The 27,500-nt window shown below is 32.0% G+C and overlaps 1 protein-coding gene across 3 annotated transcripts in view; it reads left to right on the top strand.

The window, feature by feature from the left end:
• Positions 1–27,500, top strand: part of LOC137640113 (carboxylesterase 4A-like) — a 182,230-nt gene that overhangs the window by 31,054 nt on the left and 123,676 nt on the right. For all 3 annotated transcript variants that reach the window (XM_068372586.1, XM_068372587.1, XM_068372588.1), the window contains exon 2: positions 24,613–24,651. The gene's annotated coding sequence lies outside the window, so the exon portion shown is untranslated. The remainder of the gene's footprint in view (positions 1–24,612; positions 24,652–27,500) is intronic.

Below are 27,500 nucleotides of genomic sequence, written 5' to 3' on the forward strand. Positions count from 1 at the left end.
GTTGGGAGTGGTAGTTTTCGTTAATACAAGGTATTCATGAATTATGGAGGTAATCCTATAATCTCTAGAAATGCCGAGGGTAAAAGAAAGCTATTGTAATGTTATAGTTACTGAAACTTACTAAGCAACCCTCAACTTTATGAACCATCACTTCTATTGGTTTGAGTACGTCATATTTGGCTTTCTATTAATATTATTATTATCCGCATTGTATATTCCTGATGAAATTGCTGTATTAACAGGTATAAATAGATTCTATAATCACGGTATATTAAATAAATTTCTAGTGATCGACCATCCTCAATTCTGCCATTCTAACTTTACAGATAAGTACGTTGTCTCTTTATTAGTCTATAATTTATTTTCACCAGAAACTAGAAATCCTAATCATTTTGTATTCTTCCTTGAAGGAAAAAAATCATGCAACAAGTAGAAATTATAAAATAGTGTGCGTTAAGAATAAATGACAGAAGAGAATTGCGTCTAGGTACATACATACATACATATACCAAGGCACTTCCCCCAATTTTGGGGGGTAGCCGACATCAACAATGAAACAAAAACAAAAAAAGGGGACCTCTACTCTCTACGTTCCTCCCAGCCTAACAAGGCACTCAACCGAGTTCAGCTGGTACTGCTAGGGTGTCACAGCCCACCCTCCCCCGTTATCCACCACAGATGAAGCTTCATAATGCTGAATCCCCTACTGCTGCTACCTCCGCGGTCATCTAAGGCATCGGAGGAAGCAGCAGGGCCTACCGGAACTGCGTCACAATCGCTCACCATTCATTCCTATTTCTAGCACGCTCTCTTGCCTCTCTCACATCTATCCTCCTATCACCCAGAGCTTCCTTCACTCCATCCATCCACCCAAACCTTGGCCTTCCTCTTGTACTTCTCCCATCAACTCTTGCATTCATCGCCTTCTATAGCAGACAGCCATTTTCCATTCTCTCAACATGGCCAAACTACCTCAACACCTTCATATCCACTCTAGCTGCTAACTCATTTCTTACACCCGTTCTCACTCTCACCACTTCGTTCCTAACCCTATCTACTCGAGATACACCAGCCATACTCCTTAGACACTTCATCTCAAACACATTCAATTTCTGTCTCTCCATCACTTTCATTCCCCACAACTCCGATCCATACATCACAGTTGGTACAATCACTTTCTCATATAGAACTCTCTTAACATTCATGCCCAACCCTCTATTTTTTACTACTCCTTTAACTGCCACCAACACTTTGCAACCTTCATTCACTCTCTGACGTACATCTGCTTCCACTCCACCATTTGCTGCAACAACAGACCCCAAGTACTTAAACTGACCCACCTCCTCAAGTAACTCTCCATTCAACATGACATTCAACCTTGCACCACCTTCCCTTCTCGTACATCTCATAACCTTACTCTTACCCAAATTAACTCTCTACTTCCTTCTCTCACACACTCTTCCAGATTCTGTCACTAATCGGCCAAGGTTCTCTTCTGTGTCTGCAACCAGTACAGTATCATCCGCAAACAACAACTGATTTACCTCCCATTCATGGTCATTCTCGTCTACCAGTTTTAATCCTCGTCCAAGCACTCGAGCATTCACCTCTCTCACCACTCCATCAACATACAAGTTAAACAACCACGGCGACATCACACATCCCTGTCTCAGCCCCACTCTCACCGGAAACCAATCACTCACTTCATTTCCTATCCTAACACATGCTTTACTACCTTTGTAGAAACTTTTCACTGCTTGCAACAACCTTCCACCAACTCCATATAACCTCATCACATTCCACATTGCTTCCCTATCAACTCTATCATACGCTTTCTCCAGATCCATAAACGCAACATACACCTCCTTACCTTTTGCTAAATATTTCTCGCATATCTGCCTTACTGTAAAAATCTGATTCATACAACCCCTACCTCTTCTAAAACCACCCTGTACTTCTAAGATTGCATTCTCTGTTTTATCCTTGATCCTATTAATCATTACTCTACCATACACTTTTCCAACTACACTCAACAAACTAATACCTCTTGAATTACAACACTCATGCACATCTCCCTTACCCTTATATAGTGGTACAATACATGCACAAACCCAATCTACTGGTACCATTGACAACACAAAAGACATATTAAACAATCTCACCAACCATTCAAGTACAGTCACACCCCCTTCCTTCAACATCTCAGCTCTCACACCATCCATACCAGACGCTTTTCCTACTCTCGTTTCATCTAGTGCTCTCCTCACTTCATCTATTGTAATCTCTCTCTCATTCTCATCTCCCATCACTGGCACCTCAACACCTGCAACAGCAATTATATCTGCCTCCCTATTATCCTCAACATTCAGTAAACTTTCAAAATATTCTGGCCATCTTTTCCTTGCCTCCTCTCCTTTTAACAACCTTCCATTTCCATCCTTCACTGTCTCTTCAATTCTTGAGGCAGCCTTCCTTACTCTCTTCACTTCTTTCCAAAACTTCTTATTCTCTTCATATGAATGACCCAATCCCTGACCCCACATCAGGTCAGCTGCCCTCTTTGCCTCACGTACCTTGCGCTTTACTTCCACATTTTTCTCTTTATATTTTTCATACTTCTCTATACTATTACTCTGCAGCCATTCTTCAAAAGCCCTCTTTTTCTCTTCCACGAAACGAGAGTGGAATGAATGGTATTTTATCAAGGTACATAAAATATATCTATTACAAAAGCAACATCAATCAAAACAAAATCATTTTTACCAGGTATTCGTAATCATCACAAGGGGCTTCATACATTGTTGTTTCGTAACTACAGAGGGAAAGGAAAAGAAATGTATCATATTTCATTCGTTTATTGTATATACTGTTATATCAAACGATATAAAGGTATGATATATACGAAAATCCATACGTAGATAATGCCATCATTACGACGGACATCACAGAGTAAAAACGTGATTACAGTTGTTATCATACGAACATATGAAATACTTCGTACAGAATAGTATTCCTTCGATTCGTCAGATTCAAGACATAAAACAGCTTACAGGTACAAGCGACCCAGAAAATTTGGGTCTTATTGAAGGTTATATACAGTCTTTTAAATGTATATATGACACTCTTGATGATAACTAGGCGAAGGGAAAGCTCCAGAGAAGAAATTTCGGTATGCAGGGGAAAACTCCAGCAGGATGAAGGCATATACCCAAGAACTGATATAAAATAAGCGACATGACTGAGAAAGAAAACAAAAGATAAGATAATATCTTCCTATCAAAAAAAAAATAAATAAAAAAAGAATAAAAAAATAAAAAAAAAAATAAAACAACAACAACGTTAAATTGGGGAGGACAGCATGGACTGGCTCTCTGAGGTTAGTCGAAACATTCAGCGTCTATGGGTCGTTTAGCAAAGAGATCTAGAAAGAGGATACGAAACAAACACAATTAGCAAAGTTTTTACACCTCTAATAACATGATCTCTTTTTAGAAAAGAAAGTATCTAGCACCCATTTAACTTTTTCCACTGTTTCAGCTGCAAACGGAAAGCCTACTTTCCTACTGGTACCATCATCTTAGTATCAATGGAAAGGACAATTAAATGAATAACCCATATAAATAATTGTTAATGGATCAAACAATGAACTTAAAACTATCATTGCAGCAGAGGAGGAAACTTTTGGGAACGGAGAATGTACAAATCATCCACAACCTTAGTTTAGACCTTGTTTATTAAGAAAAACAAAGAAACGTAGAATTGAGAATCAAACAATAAGTTTAAAGATGACTATACTAAATATTTTTTAGGAAATTTAGGTAAAATCTGAAATCCTGGCGTTTTGGGTCATACTTGTCTTACCTTTAATGTAAGATGTTTTTATCTCCAGCTGTAAATTAAGTCCACAAGACGTCTCCATGTACGTTCCTCAGATATGTGATATATATATATGCAGCATATGCCACCCTGCTGCAAGCGACTTGATTGGGAGGAAAAATGATTAATGAGGTAGGAAATTTAGGTAAAATCTGAAATCCTGGCGTTTTGGGTCACACTTGTCTTACCTTTAATGTAAGATGTTTTTATCTCCAGCTGTAAATTAAGTCCACAAGACGTCTCCATGTACGTTCCTCAGATATGTGATATATATATATATATATATTATATATATATATACATATATATATATATATATATATATATATATATATATATATATATATATATATATATATATATGCAGCATATGCCACCCCGCTGCAAGCGACTTGATTGGGAGGAAAAATGATTAATGAGGTAGAATCATTAAGGTATTTAGGAACTATAATATCTAATACAGGGTCTTTAGAATTGGAGTTCAATGAAAGATTTAGAAAAAAAAAGCAAAACGCCTGAAATTACATAAATAGGTCCGGATATATATCAGTTTTAGTATATATATATATATATATATATATATATATATATATATATATATATATATATATATATATATATATATATATATATATATATATATATATATATATATATATATATATATATATGTGTGTGTGTGTATGGCACGCGGTTATGTGTTCGCCTATGAATATACCCATGCATTTACGTCTGGGAACATGTATGGAAACGTCTTGTTTTAATTTACGGCTGGAGCCAAGGAAAAAAAAAAAAGATTCTTTATGGACCAATATCTTCCATATCGAAGAAAAGTGTGACCCGAGATGTTAAGGATTAAGTTTTTACTTAATCTTCATTTAAAAAAAAAAAAAAACCTAATAAGTCAGGAAAGTTTCTGAACCGTTTTGATAATCTAATGACACTTTCAAACTTATTGTTTGAGTAAAGGTTCTCCATTATTCACCTCTCCTATAATAGTTCGTATTCTAGTTTCAATCTATTTCAGTCAAAATATCTGTGAAATAAGCAAATATACTGATAACAAATATGTAAAACTATTTATTTATTCAACAATTCGTTTAATGTTTTATACAACTAGTTTAACATTAATACCTAAAATATTGACTTAGAGGTAATAGATTTTAAGATTTTTTAATTAAAAGAAATAACTCATCTTGTAAAGTAACTTTTGAAAAATCAGAAATAAGTTCTCAGAAATTCCTAATACAACGAGGTAGTTCTCCTTCTTTGAATACTGTAATGTAGAGAAAATAAATTGGCCAAATATAAATTTGGTGAGATTTTAATCTTGCATTCATGATTACTGAATTAAATAAAGGGGGAAAGAGGCCAATACAAATAATTACCTCACGTTCCATAAATATAACACAACCAATTTATAGCATTGTGGTAAGGAGGGGAAAGGAAAATCCATTTACCAAAATTGGAATTGCCTAAAAGTAGCATTTATTGTTCGGCTCTTCTCATATATACAGGGCAATTATTCAGTAATTAGTCGTCGCTTTCATCCTGTATGAAATACATTTAGCAACTGGCTAAGGTCATTTCATCCACATTGACCTCATTAGATGTAATATGTCAAGTGACTTCATCGGGTCGGTGAGTAATTAAATGAAGAGGACGGAGTTAGGATTAAACTACGAATAATGAATGTCTCGGTTTGCCGGGTTCTTTCTCTAATATAATTGAAAAACAAACTTTTTGATTTTGCAAGTCTGCATGATATTCGAGTAAGTACATACGTGGGAGTATAAATGAAGAGAGAGAAAGATACATATAGAGATAGTGAAAGAAAGATATAAATAGAGAGCAAGAGAACACCTATATAAACTGAATTTATAAATATGATTTGTTACACGGCGCCATTTGTATTTGGCTTCCTTTGTGTGGTTCTAGAGATGCTTTTTCCTTCAAAACTTGTAGACCATATCGTAAGCACACACACATACACATACACATACTCTCTCACAAACACACACACAAACACACACACACACACACACACACACACATATATATATATATATATATATATATATATATATATATATATTACATATATATATATATATATATATATATATATATATATATATATATATATATATTACATATATATACACACACATATATATATATATACTCATATATATATACATATATATTTATAATGTATGTATGTGTGTTTGGGGGTATAAATGTGCTTTTGTATGCCTGTCATTTTATGAATCATAAGTAAACAGTTATATTTAGAAAAAATTTAAAATGAATAAGCTGAATCTTGACTAGACAGGTTTCTAGGGTCATGATTACAAGATATTATTAAATTACCATCAAAATATCAACAATCACCTTATCAACAACAGCAACAACAATCGCAGCAGTTTCTAGACCATTGCAGGATAAAGGTCTCAGACATGTTCTTAGTCATGTTTGGGATTTGGTCTGTTTTCACCACAACGTGGCCAGTAACAGCTAAATGAGCCGTGAAGGGGCCAGTACACAAATTCCTTATAATTGATGTTGTCTAAAGAAGCAAAAGTCTATTGTATTTAGAAGTAGTTTGAACTACAAACAAAAATCAAGTCATCAGAAGTAAATACACCATGACAAAATGTAAACTTATTTGCTAGACTAAAGTATATAATCAGAAAATAGACAACTATTCATTTATGCATATAAATAAAACTTATTTTTTAGAGCAAAGATATGCTCCCCTCTAATTTGCATATGGAAACAAAATTGAACTATACGCCCTTGCAAAGGATAACAGAAGCCAAGGAAAAACTTGTTTTTTTTTAAAGTTTAAACAAAAAATACCCAGGAGACAACACTCAATTATCACAGTTACAAGAATAAAATCGTTAACCTCAATGAGCGCAGGAAATGATTAATACAAAGATTTTTTCTCGTCATTATGGAAGAAATATGTTAGTCCCATCTACGAAGTGATTGAAACAATTTAGATCTAATACAGACACCAGCTCCCTATCGAATTATTTACAATGGAAAATCGAGATGATCTCCTTACGCACCGTTTACATTAAAGTACACACAAAAACATATATATATATATATATATATACATATATATATATATATATATATATATATATATATATAAAGAACAGGATATTGTAACAACATTTAAAATAAAATGAGAATGACTGACAATGGAAGGATATTGAAAATAACAGAATGAGTCCATGGAGATTGTAAACGAAGCAGCGGAGGGAAAAGCAGGCGATGGATTGACAAACAAAGTAAGATTCCGAGTGTGGACTGGCACAGAAAGACCATAAACAGATGTAAATGGAAGGACATGTCTGAAGTCTTTGTTCTGCAGTGGACTAGTAACGAATGATGATGATGATGATGATGATTATATATATATATATATATATATATATATATATATATATATATATATATATATATATATATATATATGTGTGTGTGTGTGTGTGTGTGTGTGTTGTGTTTTGTGAAACATATGTTCAAATTTTCATATATATTGTGTTCAAGTATTTCAACGTTTTTATATTTTTTTTACAATATTTTTTGTATGAATGCACTGAACTATTTATATAAGGATACTGACTCCTTTGTAAAATTACCATGACGAGATGCATTCGTTATTAACCGTAACAGGTGTCTGGTAGAGTTAAATGAAAAAACAACACAATAACAAGTTTTATGTTTTCCTTCAAAATTCTCTCGGAATTGCTTTAGCATTAAATGGAAACTGCGCACGAGAAATTTTGTGACAAATGAGTGTATAGGTGTGTATATATATATATATATATATATATATATATATATATATATACGTATATATATATACATATATATATATATATATATATATATATATATATATATATATATATGTGTGTGTGTGTGTGTGTGTTCATCGTAAAATTTCTCTTGATGTATATACGAAATATGTTGTCTATATAAACATAGGTGTGTGTATATATATATATATATATATATATATATATATATATATATATATATATATATATACAGAGAGAGAGAGAGAGAGAGAGAGAGAGAGAGAGAGAGAGAGAGAGAATCAATACCTCAAATATACGCATATTTATAATACGAAAAAACAATATATATATAATATATATATATATATATATATATATATATATATATATATATATATATATACATGTATTTTGTGTACTTTTTAAAAAATTTTATACGCAATGCATGAAGTAGAGATTATTAATCATTAGCTGTTCCAATTTCAGTGTCATGAAATGAAATTCTAAATTACAGATTCAGCAGCAATATCTAATTACGGGTGATACTGATATTTCATTGCTAGCTTCAACCGGTACCTGGAATCGTTAGAGATCATTATCACCATCCTTCAAATAAAGTTGAAGGCACCGGTCTTCTCGTGCACATACACATCGATACGATGGAGATCAATCCTTCAATTGCAAATCTATGCAAGCAGATATGAAACAAAGTTTCTAAGGCTTCTTAGCCTTTCCTCTGGATGTGTGTACAGTATACACATATACTGTACATGTGTGTATATACACACACACACACACACATATATATATATATATATATATATATATTATAAATATGTGTATATATATATATAATATAATATATATATATATATATATAATATATAATATATATATATATATATATATATATATATATATATATATATATATATATATATATATCATCATCATCATAACCTCCGACGCCAATTGACGTAAAGATCCCCAGTTAGATTTTGCCAGACGTCTATATCTTGAGCTTTTAATTCAATACCTCTCCATTCATCATCTCCCACGTCACGTTTCATAGTCCTCAGCCATTTTCGGCCAGAATCATCTCAGCTGTTATTCCATCGTATCCAGGGGCTTTCCATCCCTTGGGTTTTTTAATGATAGCTTCGACTTCAAACACACTGAATTCATTCATGGGCACATCAAGGTCTTCCTCAGCTTCAGGTATATCAATCAAATTATTCACTTCATATTATCTATTCATGAGCTGACTAAAGTGTTCCATCTAACCTCTCTTCATTTTCTGTTATTATAAAATATCCATCTCTCTTTTTAATGGGGAAATGGTTCTTTACCTCAGTAGATATTTCATTAATAATTCTATGAGCCCATTCTTACACCATAGCCACTCCCTAAATTCATAGTATTGTCAACCCCATCTGCTTTTCTCTCTAAATATTCTCTCCAGTCATCCGTGGCTTTTTCATTGACCTCACTATAAATACTGGAATACTTAGATTGCTCTACTTGTAATTTTTATCATGTCCTCGAAAACGTTCAACAATCAATTTATGTCTTTGACTTTTTTTTATAGTATCCCAAGCATCATTTGATATCCATGGCTTTCTCCTTGTAGCTGCATATCCAAAAACTTCACTACCAACTGACTGATGCATGTTCCTAATATCACACCATTCTACGTTAATTGTCTGCTCTTCTCCTCTTAAAGTCTCTAACGCTACAAATCTATTTCTACATTCAATTGCAAATGTTTCTCTGTGCTCATCTTTTAGAAGCTTAGTTGTATCAAACCTAGGTGGTCTACCTACTTTTCTATTGGGTGCTTTTAGTTTTAATTTCAGTGTTGCAATGAGGAGCTGTTCATCACTACCATTACCTGCAACTTTATAGCTTCTTACATTTCTCGAGTACTTCTTCACTCTTTATTAATTGCTATGTGATCTATTTGATTGTTGAAATTGCCACATAGGGAAGCCCATGTATATTTGTGGATGTCCTTAGGCTGGAAAAGAGTACCTTCAATGACTCGATTGTTTGCTGAACAAAAACTTAAGAGAATGGGCTCCATTTTCTTTCGCAACTTCACCAGCCCTCAGCACCCATTACATTCTCTATACCTTGATTATTCCTTCCAGGTTCAGTATTGAGGTCACCTATCATAATTTACATATCTCTCTCAAGGATCAACTTGATTACACTCTGCAGTTTCTTCATAGTAATCATCTTTTCTTTCTTCAGGGGAAACAATTGTTGCGGCATATCAAACTACAACTCATATTGCACTACTTTGATTTAGACTTACCAAGTAACAATCTACTGTTTACAGCTCTCCACTCAATTAATGCCTTTTCTGCTCTTGGTCTTCCTAGCCCTTCTCTTCCAACTCCATCTGTTCTTCCTGACTAGATATACAAATTGCCTTGGTCTAAGATTTCCTTTCCAATCACCATGCAACGTGTTTCACTTAGGGAGAAGATATCCAACCTATATTTCTCAAATTCATTATCCACTTGCTGTAGCTTCACAATCTGATTCATGGCTCTAACATTCCAATTATCGATTTCGAATTTTTTTTTAGTATTTATAAACAGATTCTTAGCACCCCGCTACGTCCCGGACTGAGGCATTCTTTCATTTTCCCTTTCCATAGACTGGCCAAACCCATAGAGGATTCATTAGCAACATTCATCGAAGGATAGCCAGTTCCTTGTGATGCACAGTGCCTATGTAACTAAGGCGAGTGGCCCCTGCTGGACCATACTAATTGCAGTAAGATCATCTGTTTGGCATTAGGAGTAGAAGCCGAAAAGACAACTCGTCTCTCGCCTTAAACCCAATCCGTCACTCTGTTACCACGCCAGTGCCTTCATCGAGATTAGGGGGGGGGGCGCATTTCCTCCACACCAAAAGTTCTCGTTCCTCCACCAAGTTGTTCATCTGCTTATATAACCGTTGGCAAACACGGATTGCTAATATATACCATCTATCAGTTGATGTTATCTAATAATTTCTTTTTTACTACATAAAGTTTGTTGTATGGTTCTGAGTTGTTATTTGTACGTTTTGGATCACATCAACATTTCACTGCAAAAGACATAGGAATAACGGGTTTCCGATGTATAGCAGGCCGCATTTTCACATATATGGCTACTTCATTAAATATTCTAGAGTCAAAACACATGAGTATAACTTATTGTTATATGAAACATACTAAATTTTTACATAAATGGTTACTCGATTAAATTACTCTAGTCAATAATAATAATAATAATAATAATAATAATAATAATAATAATAATAATAACAATATAATAATTATTATTATTATTATTATTATTATTATTATTATTATTATTACAAGCTAAGCTATAACCCTAGTTGCAGAGGGCTCAAATAGGGAAAAATAGCCCATTGAGGAAAGGAAATAAGGAAATAAATAAACAACAATTGAAATAATAATCAAAATAAAATATTTTAAGAACACTAACAATATTAAATCATACCATTTATATATAAACTATAAACTTCAATAAAGAAGAGGAAGAGAAATAAGATATAGTGTGCCTGAGTGTAACCTCAAGTAACAGAATTTTAATTTAAGACTGTGGAAGGCCATGATACAGAGGCTATGGCAATACCCAATACTAGACAACAATGGTTTGATTATGTAGTATTTTTCTTCTAGAAAACCTACTTACCATAGCTAAGGAATCTCTCCTACCCTTACCAAAAGGAAAGTAGCCACTGGACAATAACAGTGCAGTATTACTTATGTTTATGTAAAGCATGCCACATTTTTACGTATATGGTTACTCGATTGATTGTGGGATAGGAGAGTTGCATTTATTAGTTCTGTATCTAGATCTCAATTTTTTTTTTTTTTTCAGTATGCTGTATAGGCATCTAAACAGTTTGTAGCAGCAATATAAACTGTTTTGATACATTAAATTTATAATTTTTTTATATAATGATAATATATGTTACTTAAATGTTTCCTGCATGTAAACATATCTTTAGAACATCCGAATAAAAAGATCGACTTTTTTTCAAGTTTTATCTTATAGCTTTTCCTATATAAGGTACCGGCATATAAAATTCCCTTTACGTCGCAGAAAGTCAATATCACTTTCATAGGTTATTCTATATTGCCTGGAACTGATATGTAAAAATGGTTGTCTGAAAATTTGAATCAGCGAATGGATGTCATTCCGATACTGTGAGAATTCGGCTCCCCTACCCTCCCCCTAAAGCCTATGTTCATTTTTAACGACAACCTAAATTTATTTTCCTTTTTTCTGCACTTCTATGCTCATTCGTATTCTTTACACCACGCCCTCTTTATCGCTTTAGGAAGAACGCTTTTTCAGACTTTCAAGTCCATTTACGTGTTTTTACTTTTTTATTAATGGGGTGGTGGTGGGGGTGGGGTTGACGGGTTTTGAAGGGAGGCATTAGGTTTTTCTAACGATTTATAAAAAAGAAGAATGTTCATAGAACACTGGAAGTACACCGACCGACTACAAAAACATTTTCGGCTTTTAAAGGGAACGAGAGAAATCCCTTTTAAAGCTTGTTTTACCATAAAAGGTTTTTAAATCATTCAATTAAAGTGCATATATATATATATATATATATATATATATATATATATATATATATATATATATATATATATCCACATGGCTGAGGACTAAGAAGCGTGAACCATGAGATGATGAATGGAGAAGTATCGAATTAAAAACACAAAATAGAGACGACTGACGAAATTTAAGAGGCCCTTTCGTCAATAGGTGTAGGAGAAGTAGATGATGATGATATATATATATATATATATATATATATATATATATATATATATATATATATATATATATATATATATATATATATATTTATATATATATATATTTATATATATATATATATATATATATATATATATATATATACATATATATGATGCGAGTAACTACCATGAATTATAATTGCAGTTTATTATCTCACAAACGTTTCAGGAATTCGGTCATCATTTTCAGGGTGACTTAAAAGTTATGTCGCATACTTCTCCACAATCATACAAAGAATTTAAACTAAATAACCTATTAAACTATTCCCTTTTCATTAAACAATTTTCACAAAACATCAACAAAAATTCAAGAAGAGTATTGATATATTTTACGTAAGAGCCCATTCTCGTATTATACATTTCTCCAAATTATTTTGTCTCCTTACATTACTGTCATACTTTTATCACTACTCTAGAGAAGTGCTATGTGTGTCCATGTGATTGTATTTACGTTTTTATTTGCTGTATGTATCCATAAATGAATATATTGTTATACTTCTTTTAGTGTTCCATAACAGATATTAACGTGACTATTTCCATCCCTAAGTATTCTAGATAAGATAATTTTATTTATTTTCTAAAGAAAACTAACACATTCAACATGCAACAAATTTGAAATCTGTAATAAAAAAAATTACCTGTTATCAATAAGGAAACACAAAGCAAAATCCCAGCATATAATGCAATTAATTATGTATATGCCGATGCACAAGAGTACCGAGAAGCACAATTTGACTGGTGAAAGATTTACGCAATTCTTTTCGCTCTTAGTAATATCAAAATTGACAACACATATTTTATGTTCACATATTCCCTGTCAGGATTTCTAGTGCGGACCTTTCAAGTAAAATTTCTCCAGGACCGGGTTCAGAAGATACTGAAAAATGGTTGGTGGCACCCCCTGGACTTCTACTCAGGACTCTCCGAGTGGTTTTAAAGATTCAAAGGCCACTCATAAATGGTAGAGGCAAGAGACAGTGACGTTTCCCTAGCAAGCAGGACAATGCCCTAAAGACTGACCATATATACATATAATCAGCACCCAAGCTAAGACCAGGAAGGGCCAGGCAGATAGACATATAGGCTTCCCCAAACGCCCCATCCTTAGCTCACAAGGATGGTGAGATTGCAGCGACCAAAATAACTAATGAGATTGAGCGGGGCTAGAACCCCAGTCTGGCGATCGCCAGTCAGAGACGTTACCATATCGGCCACCTCATTTTCACAATCTGTATTGTGTGTCACCGTGCCGACCCAGCATGGTTTTCATCCTCCTTTTCCAAGGAAAAACAAGATGTTATGCATTGTTCTACTGAATGCTACAGTATATCATCAAAACGGACTTCCAATGCAACATCCCATGCGCTACCATAGTGTCAGAGCCATTTTATCCCATCGATCGCATATTTACATATTGCGAATATTTTTTTTTTTTTTTTCTTTTTTTATATTAATTTCAGGTGACCATGAAATATCGGAGGGTTGTTTGAATAAATGTGCATTTTCATTAAAATGTTCATGAATACATGTGACATTCACTTCAAAGAGTTGAAATTTTTATTTTGGGTCTGAAACACTGATATGGAGTTGTGCGTGTTTATTATACAAGTGCTAATGGAAAACTCTTGTGCCACAGAGATTTGAGTAACTATTTTCTTCTCATTTATACATTATTTCAATAATTAATTTTCTCATTCTATGTTGTAAAAAACGAGAATACGAACACAAGAAAAGGGCAAAATGATTTGCAAATGAAATTACGTTCCTCTCTCATTTGATGGTTCGACTCTACTCAGTTAGTAAATTAGCCAAGTAAATGAGCTTACAGAGACACATTTTACATTCTACAGAATACGAAACACTTCACAATCCCCGTAGCTCTAGAAAATCAATTACATATCTTTAGCATCATCTGCATGCTCATACGATTATTAATGAGTGCTTATTACCTTCATACTAGTTATTGAGCATGAATTTTCCCAAAAGACCCCAATCTTGTTAGGATGGAGGTTACACGACGGGTAATTATTATTTACCCTTTCAACAATTCTCTTTCTAATTACATTGTTGACTTGATTAACAGGTCACTTTTATGCAGTGAGGAGAGGGATAACACTGGTGCTTAGTTCAGTATTATTGTTGTCCCAAAGAATAAAACTACATCTCCGAAAATATAATCGTTCCCCTTCATCAACTCAATGTAAAAGAAAGAACACAGCTGATTAAACCTGAAGCTTTATAACCTTACATAATGAGTTTTCTTATTTTCATATAGATTGGAGTTTTCTCTTTTTGCCATATTCTAGCCAGCCATGTGCGTAAATGAAATATATTATGTTTTTTTTTTCATCATAATTTAACCATCTCCCCAATATAGTTAAAAGTAAGTGTCTGGATATATAATATATATATATATATATATATATATAATATATATATATATGTGTGTGTGTATATATATATATATATATATATATATATATATATATATTATATATATATATATATATATATATATAAACAATAATTTTCTAAAAATATAAAAGTATTTACCTATTAATCTATATATATATATATATATATATATAAATATATATATATATATATATATATATACAGTATACTTTATATATATAAATATAGATATAGATATATATATATATATATATATATATATATATATATATATATATATCAAAGATCGTCTCTCTTTATTAACATTAGCTGTATCATTGGTTACTCGTAATGTCGTCACAGACCGTTTATAATTCTACTTTTCTGTCTAAATTGAAAAAAATCAATAAATACTGCTAGGGGTTCTAATACAAAACTTTGATTAGTATGTAGGCTAAGTATTGTCTCATAATACAGCCCATAGTACGTATATGGGCAATCATGTATTAAATATACAGTATGTCAGTTTGTGTTAGAGTCAATTAATGCATGAGCAAAAACTCTTTTATGCTTGTAATTTCCAAAATGCAATCTCTTTCTTTCATACATGCATGGTTATTTTGTAATACTATATAACAGTCTGAAAGCATGAAACTGAAATGACTCTATAATGTTATATTGAGAAACTTAACCATTGTTGTTACCGAATCATGCTCATTCAAAATGGACTTTCCATTTTCAGCTATCGATTTTAGATAAGGCCATTTTTGTCATAATTTCACGAAGCGTTCTTTTTTTTTTTTTTTTTTTTTTTTTTTTTTTTTTTTTTTTTTTTTTTTTTTTTTTTTTTGAGGAAACAGTACTGGAAACATGAATAAGAGGGGAAATGGGTAAAAGATTCACTGAAAAAAAAAATACCTATGATACTTTGTGTCACCTGGAACAAATACAGGCTATATTATTTTATTTTTTCATTGTGAAATCGTTTCATAAATAAAAATCTGGAGATAGACGAAGTTCATGCTGAATTGTAACAATAATCTATGTTTTTGATATGAAATGTTAGAATTTGCATGATGTAGGCGTTTATACGAATATTTCGTGGAAGACTAGTAGACACGCAAACCAAGTGACAGATTTAGTAAATTATGACGCAAGGCTTAGGTATTTAACTCCGATTATCACCCACAACAATATCTGTGTTACTATTCTATTGCTCTCTATTTTTCCATGTAGGAATTCTAATTCATTCGAATGTGTATATCAAATTTTCTGAAATAAAATCAACCACATAATTTCTCAGATGGAAATGAATCTCTTGGATAAGAGAAAGAAAAAAAAACCCTTTGCAAGGGAAATTGAGGATTGCATTTTTAAAATCCTGATAAAAATTTTCTCGTTGTGGGAACTGTAAAATATATCTATGGTTAATTTTTGCTTAGTAGGTAAATTCCAAGAAGATATTCCTGTAGAATACTGTGCGAAAAGAAGGGGCGATTCCTCTATTCTGGCGAAGAAATTTAATGCTTCTATCTCCATGAAGGTCGTCTTAAGTTTATTCGCCGACTTTTCATCCGCCTCCTGAATCCATTCTCCGAGCCCCGAGTATTACGGAGATTTTCAAAGTTAGGACTCGATATGATTTGAAAAGAGATTTTCCCTTTTCAACTTCCTGCAGAGTTTGATCACTTGTTTTCATCTCTTCCGAGTTTTCCCCTTCACATAATACGCCAGACGTCTGGCAGCTTATGTGCTTGCTCCACTTATCTTTCCGAGAGTTTTTTTTTTTTTTTAAATTCGCTCTTATTCCTCGCACGTTTTCATGTGCAGAGAAAATGGGCAAATCTAGAGGATTTATCAGAGGAATTAATATACATTTATCAACTCATATGTAGAATGCTTCCATAAGGTTATTGAGAAAATTTCAATCGTATTCATGTCACAAGGGACACCTAAAGTGATAAAAGATATTCCTGTATTAAGATTGCTCAGTAAAATATTGTCTGTGAAGCTAACAGGAAAAACATATTTTCAGCAGTAGATTACAACGCCTTCCAAAATATTTAAATAATGCGTTTGAGTTCACTGAATATCCAAATGGTGTTCTTTAAATAGCAATTCAGAGCTAAATTAGCGATATTTTGTCGCATATGCGAATAAAAATCAAACACAAAAACAATTGCAAAAGCCATTTACATATTAGACCCATATTCACCTATTAAGTCATTCAACAACCCCAATTGGATATCATCATCGCTTGTAATGAATACTAAAGCCATTAAAGAGTTTCCAACATTGGTAGACACGGGTAATAAAAGGCCAGTATGACATATACAGTAGATAGATTTCCCAAGAGAAGCTATCTATACCATTGCATTTGTGGCTCAAAAGTTTTATAGCGGTTATTGACTTGAAAGGCAAGCCCCTGACTAGATCATGGATGGTTACACACACACACACACACACACACACACACACACCACACAAAACATACATTATATATATGCATATAGAGTATCATACACATACTTTAAATATTATTATTATTATTATTATTATTAGTAGTAGTAGTAGTAGTAGTAGTAGTAGTAGTAGTAGTAGTATCATCGATAATAATAATATTATTATTATTGCAAGGTAAGCTACATCCTAGTTTGAAAAGCCCTGTGCTAAAACAAGAAAAGTAACCCAGCGAGGAAAAGGAATTACGAAATAAATAAATAAAATACGCCAAGTAATGAAAAAAAGTACTTTAAAATCAGTAACAATGTTAATATGGATCAGTTCAATATAAACTATGAAGAAGGACATATGTCAACTTGTTCAACATAAAAACGTTTGCTTCAAGTTTGAACTTGTTTGCATGTGCGCACGTGAGAGTGCACGATTTTGCGTTATATAACAAATGCTTATTTTTCTTCGTGGTGTAAGTAAATGCTATAGTAAAGAGTGTAAAATGGCTACATGCATTTCACTTCTCAATCTGCATGAACCTGTACCCAAGGTGATATGTATTTTTAACTCTAAAGGACCTTGATGCGAGTTCAAAACAACCGCCGGCTGAAACTATTAGTTTTCATTTAAATGACAAGTCCAGTATTGTGACATACGCATATATTTGTTTTTTATACAGGTCAAACTGAGAAATAGAAAATAGGGATTTATATCCAGAATAAAAATTATAAGAAATGATGTGATAATACTTTTGGATGACATGTGTGAAATATACATGTAAAATATTTTTCAGCATTTTTTTTTCACAAAAGAGGGTCTAAATTCTTATCTTTTTAAAGTTCAATAAAATTTTCTTATATTCTATAGATAGTAGTCTGATAAGACAATCCTTCCTTTCCCTAGTAATCAACGGAAATTTAGCCCTAGTAGACTAGACTCTTAACTTGATAAACGAGCTTAGGGCGGTAGAGAGGGGATTATAGGGGAAGAGATTTCATGTATAATGAGGGATTATAAAATTCAAGGGTGTCTCCTCCGGAGACAACGTGTCTGAGGAAGATGAATGGAAAAGGAAGAAGCCGGCAAGTCTTTTTCCTCGCTTCGTTTCAAAATTTATCTCAGACGTCATCAAGTCTCCTGTTCCTTTTCATGTTTATCGGGTGGAATTTGGTATCTGGGGAAGTGGAGATTATGTAAAGTAGACATAGTTCCATTTAAACTTTCGTTATATTTTGAGTACATATCCAATACCTAATGACTATAATTTGTTTCTTGATTCTACTTACATAGTAAATAATATATAAAACAAAAAAATTGCTCACGGTAAAAGAATTTAGCATTTTTTTTCTAAAAAATCTTCAACAAAAGTAATCCGCTATTTACTGAGAGAAATCTAGAAGCAATATGGCACTTTAAAGCTCGCACAGATGATATCATCACCTTACCTCAGAGTACTGATTCCTTAAAGGAGTAATTTTATTTCATCAATACTGGATTAAGTAGTATTTTTTTTTTCTTATTAAACGTTGAGGAATGCTCTCGGCAATTAAAATCTTCATATTGAAATGCATATACTATATATAAATATTGCTATAACAGGAATGAAGAATATTAGTCTAACTTTAGTATAGTGGATGATTTAATATTCTCTAAGATTCACGACGAGGAGATTTATGAATATTCTCTGACACTAAAGAGGCAACGTTTTTAATATCATACTTTGCAGCAGGATAAGAGTATAGATAAATAACTGGCTTACTTGCAAGAAATATTATACTGCGAAAAATGGTCCACTTCAGTTCTTGGAGTCTTTCCAACTGAATCACTTAGGATATCAGAAAAAGAACCCATCTTGCACTATTTGCCTCTGAGCCAAACCTGTAAATGAGTAACGAATGTTTGTTTTAGCGTATGGAAAAGATAAGAATGGGGCCACATTCTGCCATATCAATCAAGAACCAAGATATTTTCAAATCAACATATGGCATTTTTTACAATATTTTATCTAATCGAAAGAATTTTCAGGGTTATCTAACTAACATTTGGCGTCATTTACATCACATGATGGAAAATAGAGCAAGGGAATTGAAACATATTTGGAGTCATTTACATCACATGATGGAAAATGGAACAAGGGTATTAAAATGACCCAGTTATATGGCCTTATCCGTACGGGTATTGATAAATTGATATTGCGTACATGTATTCTATTTCATAGCACGTTCTCACGTTTCCAAAATTGCACCCCAGTATTTCGTGTTTTTCTTTTTTTCCCGTAATAGTGGTTTGTGAAAGGAGGATGAAAATCCCAACTTTCCATCATTTAAACACTTTTATTTTACGCTCAGAAGGAGAATTCTACTAACATTTCGTTCAAACATACAAAATGCCTGTAACGTGTGTTTGCTTTGGACTCGGATGTAGATAATTTTTCACTTTGTTACATCATACCCAAACGGTGTCAATATTCTGTCATGTATGCAGTCACCTGATCTAGTACATATTTTATCTTCATCCCATCTACAGCTCACTTAAATAATTTTTAAATACACAAAAACACATTTCATTCACCCTTACATATTTTTAAAAACCCCTTGATTTGACAAAGATAAACCCCATTAGGAATGCATATGAGACGTCTTTATTCCTTTGTGTCGTTTGCGTGAGGACGATAGGATACAAAAAAATATTGGAAGAGATAAATTAATATTGCTGTTATAATTAACCAAAAAAAATGAAAAATCCCGGATATGAAATAAAAATTGTGCCTCTGGTAGCTACATGTGGAATTACAATGAACTTTTTTCTTAATGCTATCGATAACAATTATTATTATTATTATTATTATTATTATTATTATTATTATTATTATTATTATTATTATTATTATTATCAACAGTATTGGTAGTAGTCATAGATATAACAATATTATCTTTATTATCATAATTAATAGCCAAGCAGAAACCCAAATATGAAAAGAAGGATACTACAAACCTAAAAAGTTCCACTAGGTAAACTGGCTCGTGCGGAGGGAAATAGAGAAATAATGGAAAAACTATATATGATAAGCTATAGAAAAAATAATAATAATAAAACACATTTACATCAGTAACAACGTTGAAATAAATCACTATACATAAACTATAAAATCAGGCCTAAGAATTTTGCAGCAAATTTCAACTTCTGAAATTCCCCTGATTACTTCAAGGTTAGGAAATTTGCCAATGCAGGATTATAACTGATAATAAATTTCAGTATTTCTCTACACTAACTTGTTTATGATGATGTTCAATATTCTTTATGGTAATCGTGAGGTACGTTTTTTTAAAAAATACCTGTTTGATATATATATATATATATATATATATATATATATATACATATATATATATGTACATATATATATATATATATAAATATATATATATATATATATATATATATATATACATACATATATATATATATACTGTACATATATATATATATATATATATATATATATATATATAATATATATATATATATATATATATATATATATATATACAAACACATTTATATACATACATATACACACACACACACACATATATATATATATATATATATATATATATATATATATATATATATGTATATACTTACATTTATTGAATCTGAACCTCTGGAGTATCAGGGTTTTGTTTAGAGAAATAGTTAACATACTTTTAAAATATTAGTTAGTAAATAATACTATATTAACTGGGCTCTCGCGTGAAAGATTTCATAACAAAGATACAAGTGGAGTATTAATTAACGTTTTTTAATATAATAAATAAGAGACGTGGATGAAATATTGTAATGTACGTTATACTGCAATGTTCGTGAAAAAAGTTTCATCTTACACAGTTTAAAGACATCATATCTCCTCTTTGGAACCATTCCAACCGAAGTGAGAAATGTTAGTATCTGGAAACAATCTGAAATTCGTGTTACGTTCCTCAATAAAAGTTAAGTTTCACTTAATTCATTACAATTCGATAGTGCTTGATATCTAAGTCAATTTTGATCGAATATGTTACACTATGATGAACAAGAATTAATTATTAGTTTTATCATTGATAGCATCATTTCGGATGGAACGAGATAATATTTTACTCTTTCAATTTAAGTTCTTTGAAAGATGATATTGACATAATTTGAGACACTTTTTAATGTACCGTTTATTTCGGTTGCTTTGGAATAATCAAATAAAAATCCCAATATTTCATGGATAAATACATAAACATATAAGACTTAAACTAACCTTATAGTACCATCTATCAGTATAATGCAAGTGTAATTACTTTCATAAAAGGTTCTGAAGAGTTCAGAAAGAGATATTTTTCACAAGAAACAGGTAGGCCTAATTGTATCTATTTGACCGTAGTTTTATATTATGATTTTAATATTACCCAACAAAAATGTTATGTATATTGACGAAGTGATGCTGATTAGCAGTGACACTAATTATCTCCGGTAACTTGAAAGTTCCAAATAGACATGTCTGAAATATTTTCAATGTTGACTGAAGAAAGAACAAAAGGAGAAGAGAACTGGTCGTCGCTAATGAGGCTTTGCTTTCCAAGAGAGTGCAGTGAGTTAGCATAAGTGATTAAGACGAGAAAGAAAAACTTGATTGGTCAACACAGACATGGTTCGGTAAAGGCGAGGAGGACAGAAAGAATTGATTATAAGAGACTGAGGCGACAAGGGCAGAAAGGCAGGAGGAAAAGGGAGTGTCTGAATGCTGGGGAAAAGAGACAAGCGTAAAATAGATCGGAATAGAAATATAATACCAAGATGTACATAAATACTGCATATTGACGATATGAAGAGTTATCTTTGGACAAAGAATAGTTTATAGATATATAAAAAAAATATCACCTTTTTACGCAAGCGACACTCAGATTTACCCAACTTCAAGTATTAGCTTGCAGTGTAATGCAAACAAAGCTGATTTTGAAGGATTCATGAGCTCAGAAAAACCACCCTTAAGTGATATATTTCCAAAAGAAAATACAATTTTCTTTTTTTTTCTACTTGTATATCAAGTAAAAATCTTTATGCAACATTAAAGATTGTCTTTATATCTCATGTTTTATATAACTGGGAGACCTTAATATTATCGAAGGAATTTGGAAGCAACATTTCCAATATTTATAAACAACTTCATTGCTTATAAAAAGCACAAAACTCCAATATAAAGTAGAAATTAGCTGCACACGAGTTTAGAAAAAAAAAAAATGGTGAGTGGTGAACTAGGTCGTATTTCTTTTTTTTTTTAATTTTCTTTACTTTTTTTCAAACTTGATGGACTTAAGAACCTATTAAAAAGTATTTCAAATAACTCTTCCGAATTATCATTCAAGAAATTCCAGGGTTACAAAATCACTATCATTATAATTAGTTGTATATCAGTTTATTTGCTAAAAATGGTAAAAGAAAATTTCATAAATCTAAATTTCCACAAACGAAAGAAAAAGGAAAGAGAAAATAGGGAGTATGCAAACATACCTCTGCAAGACAAAGGCCTCAGGCATGTCTAGTCGTGTATGGGGTTTGGCCCTTTTCCTCACAACGCTGGGCAACTGCAGATTGGTGAAGGTGAGAGACTTTTGTAAGCTCACTCACAGCAAATCAACCTAATATGGGTAAACCTAACTAGTGCAGATTTGCTGATCAGGGCATTATATAAACCCTTTCAACGCGATACGATATCCCCAACAAGTTTACTCTCAATAATGTATATAAAATATTTACAACAATCATATTACGGCGAATAGAAAGACAGCTAGACTTTAATCAAGCAAGACAGCAAGCAGGTTTTATCCAGCCAGACCATATCCATGTAATTACCCAGCTAAAGGAAAAATCAACCGAGTATGACACACCACTATGTATGGCATTAATAGATTATGAGAAAAATTTTGATTCTGTCAAAACCTCAGCAGTAATGAAAGCCCTTCAAAAACAAGGAATGGAAGAATCTCATGTTAGAACACTTGAAGATATCTATAGAGGGAAGTACAGCAATCCTGAAACCACATATAAATAGTGAAAAAATTCCGATTGATAAAAGAGTAGGACATGGAAACCCCATCTCTCCTAAGTTATTTATAGCATGCCTAGCAGAATATTTTACGAATTTAAATTGGGAAAATGTAGGAATTCATATTAATGGCGATTACCTTAACAACTTGAGATTTCCAGATGACATACCAGTATTTGTGTTTAGTGAATCATTGGAGGAATTACAAAAGATGATAGATTTTAATTGAGAAAGCAGAAATGTAAGACTGAAAATTAATATAGTAAACTGAAGATAATGTTCAATGAAAATGCAGAGACAACAAATAAGTTATGGATGAACCTCTAGAGATAATTAATGAATATACGTACTTAGGACAAACAGTAAGTGTTTGCGCAGGACACGATGTTGAAATCAAAAGATGGATATACATGGGATGGAGAGAATTTGGTAAACAGAGTGAAATTATGAAACATAATAGGCCGTCACTTTCTCTAAAAAGAAAGGTATTTGATCAGATGTTCCTACTAGTATCAAGTTATGCATCAGAAACTTAGAGCAATACTAAAGCCTTAGAACATAAGCTAGTTACAACTAAATGAGCAATGGAAAGAATAACGATGGGAATAACACTTAAAACGGAAAAAGAACAACATGAATACGAGAGCAAACAAGTATAGGATATTCTAATAGTATGTAAGAAAAAGAAATGGACATGGCCAGGACATACAATGCAAATGACAGACAATAGATGGATAGTGAGTATAACATAATGGATACCTGGAGATTGTAAAAGAAGGGGAATGAATAGAAGACGATGGATTGACGAACTAAAAAAGTGGAAGGACATGTCCCAGGCCTTAGTTCTGTAGTGTAATAGTAACGGCTGATGATGATGATGATGATATTATATATATATATATATATATATATATATATATATATATATATATATATATATATATATATGTGTGTGTGTATATATATATATCTATATCTATATATATATATGTATATATATATATATATATATATATATATATATATATATATATATTCTCTTTTGAGAAGTTATAGCAAGCTTGATTCTATTATTGATTATTTATTTCAACCAATTAACCACATCCAAATAACCAATCTATGTATACTTTCAGGACGACAACCTCTCAATTGGCACCTCATTTTCTACGAGGGTAAGTGCAACAACCAGTTTAAAAAAAAAAAAAAATCCCATAAAATTCTTATCATCTTTCACAAGGTTACACTTCAACAGAACAACCATATCATGGTTCTTTTAAGTGTTAGTTTTATATATTCAGCTATTTTATCCAAGTAAATATCTATTCCTATTAAACTTTATCTGCGTAAAAGCATGGCCGTATTCCTGGGTACTCAAACGTTATTACATCAAGTACAAATAACTACCGGTCCCAGTGGTCATATAACAAAGATTTTTATTGACTTCTCTGGGGTAAATGCAATTGCACGAATCTATACTATCCTTTGTTGAATAGTTTTTACAGCCTTATATTACTTTTATGGCTTCTCTTATCCGTTATTATCATCGGGTTTTACAGTCCATTTACCTTTCATTACACATAATCATTGAAAATGGGTGATATTATGAACACCAGCTTAAGTCTGGTAACAATATCATATGGGAGTATACATTGTTAGGTTTCTTTACTAATTCTATGTTATATTTTCAATAAACATTTTATATGGACTACTAAAGAAATTTATTGTTTTTTTTATTTATATGCTTGTGTTTCTTATGTCCCTTCGTGTTATTATGTGTGTCCACTAAATCTGAAGCTTCTCTCACCTGTTGAGACTAATCATTAGTTTATTGTTAGCTTGTTCCATTTTGTATATGGAATAGAGACGTAATGCAAATGCATTTCTGCCTTTACAGGGCCAAAGTAACATGCCACTCATGATTATGATAAGAAAACCTCCTTTGTCAAACAAACACTGAAACAACAAACTGCTTAGGCATAAACCATTGCAGATACCCAAATTATAATTGTTAATGGTAAAATTATCAAATACACCGTAAAACTTTCGGTCAACATATTATTATTATTTTTACTTGCTAAGCTACAACCCAAGTTGGAAAAGCAGGTAGCTATAAGCACAGGGCTCCAAAATGGAAAATAGCCCAGTGAGGAGAGGAAACAAGGAAAAATTAAATATTTTAAGAACAGTAAGAATTGTTATAATAAATATTTCCTATATAAACTGTCAAAACCTTAACAAAACAAGAGGAAGAGAAACACGACAGAACAGCGTGGCCAAGTGTACCCTCAAGGAAGAGAACACATTATTACATTTAGTCTACCTTTCAAGGAGGTGAAGCCCATCAACCCTGCCTTTGGAAAACGCGTGTTTTATTATTTTTACACAGTTAAAAGAAGCCCTCAGGGCAGGTTCATCCAGTTGGATAAATAGGCTATAAACTTCTTAGATACCCCAACGAAATACAAAAATATCATGAAATGTTCATAAGAATAATAGCAAGAATCCAACATATCAATTTCACCAGTTATTAACAAATTTAAAGGTTACAGAAAAGGTAAAGTCAACAACGCTCGAGAGACTAGGTAAGGGGGTTACTGGATGGATAGACAGAGGGAGGAAAGGAGAGGGGAGGGACGGGGGAGTGTATGTATTTGAATTGCTTCACTTACTTGCCCGATTTATTGGCTTATGTTTTATTAGGACGGTTAACGACTTGATTAACGAGATTTGCCAATCCATTATAGTATCAAAAATTAGGGGAAGGTCTATAGAGTACTGTGCTAAAGTACCATTCTGATCAAGTAATTAATATGGGATATTAAAAAAAAAAAACACAATATATTTTGCCAGATATGCATAGTAGAATATGATCACAAGGCTGCCTAATCACCTGTCATTTGGGAACTAGTTTAATTCAAATTTAAAGTTATTTTTTCAACAACACAGGATACTGTTTTTTCCATTATATTCTTTAAAAATGCGTTACTTAGAATGATAGGTGATATAGGGGAATGTCAGTAGAAGTCATAACCCCCCTTTAACTGAATGAGTTTGAATGGGTCACTTAATTAACCAAAGTATAGATTAATATACCTTTTTATCTCATAAAAAATCGTTTCTTTGAGGATTAGTACAACATTTTCATAAGAAAACTTTAATATATGAATTAACAAACTTATGGATATTTAAATAATACAGTAGATGCACATATCGTCTACAGACTATCTTATTTCTGTACTGTTTACTTAATAAAAAAGGACTTTCTCTACCTTATGAAATGCAAAATATTCTCCCATTGACGGATAAAATGTAAATGCAAGTTTCAAGTAAATATCAGATGTTCGTATAAAGAAGTTCCCATTAAAAATTTAAATTGAATATGGCTTTTTCTGCAAAATAAAGGGAAACATGAATAATGGTCAAATAAAAACGACATATAAGACCATACGTGCATATATTATTCTAACATCTAACAAGAGTATCATCTGGTAATGAGGAGAGTTGTGCATGGTGTATCATCCAAGACAGATACCACACACGTTACTAAAACGTTACTAAACATAATTAGGAATTTGATATCAAGAACATTATAAAAAAGAAGTGTCAATATATGCCAGAAGGGGAATAAGAATGACATCAATAAATAGAATAACGAAAAATTTGTCAATAAAACTATACATCTGAATACATTGGCTAATGGATATATTACTTTCTTTATTAAAAAATCTGATTTCATAGACGATTTCATCAAGAATTATTTGGACGGGTGAAGTTTGGAGTTTTTTTTTTTTTTTGCATCTACTCTCTTGTTAAATTCCCCCAGTAAGGCTTCCATGAGGTGTCTATATATTTTCAATTAATTTCCTTCACATTGATATCTTGAAAATCTTTCTTCTAAGAACTAGGATTTTATATGCTATACGTCCTCATACACACACACACATACACACACACACACACACACATATATATATATATATATATATATATATATATATATATATATATATATGTGTGTGTG

Source organism: Palaemon carinicauda, chromosome 4, assembly GCF_036898095.1.
Source record: "Palaemon carinicauda isolate YSFRI2023 chromosome 4, ASM3689809v2, whole genome shotgun sequence".
NCBI lineage: Eukaryota > Metazoa > Arthropoda > Malacostraca > Decapoda > Palaemonidae > Palaemon > Palaemon carinicauda.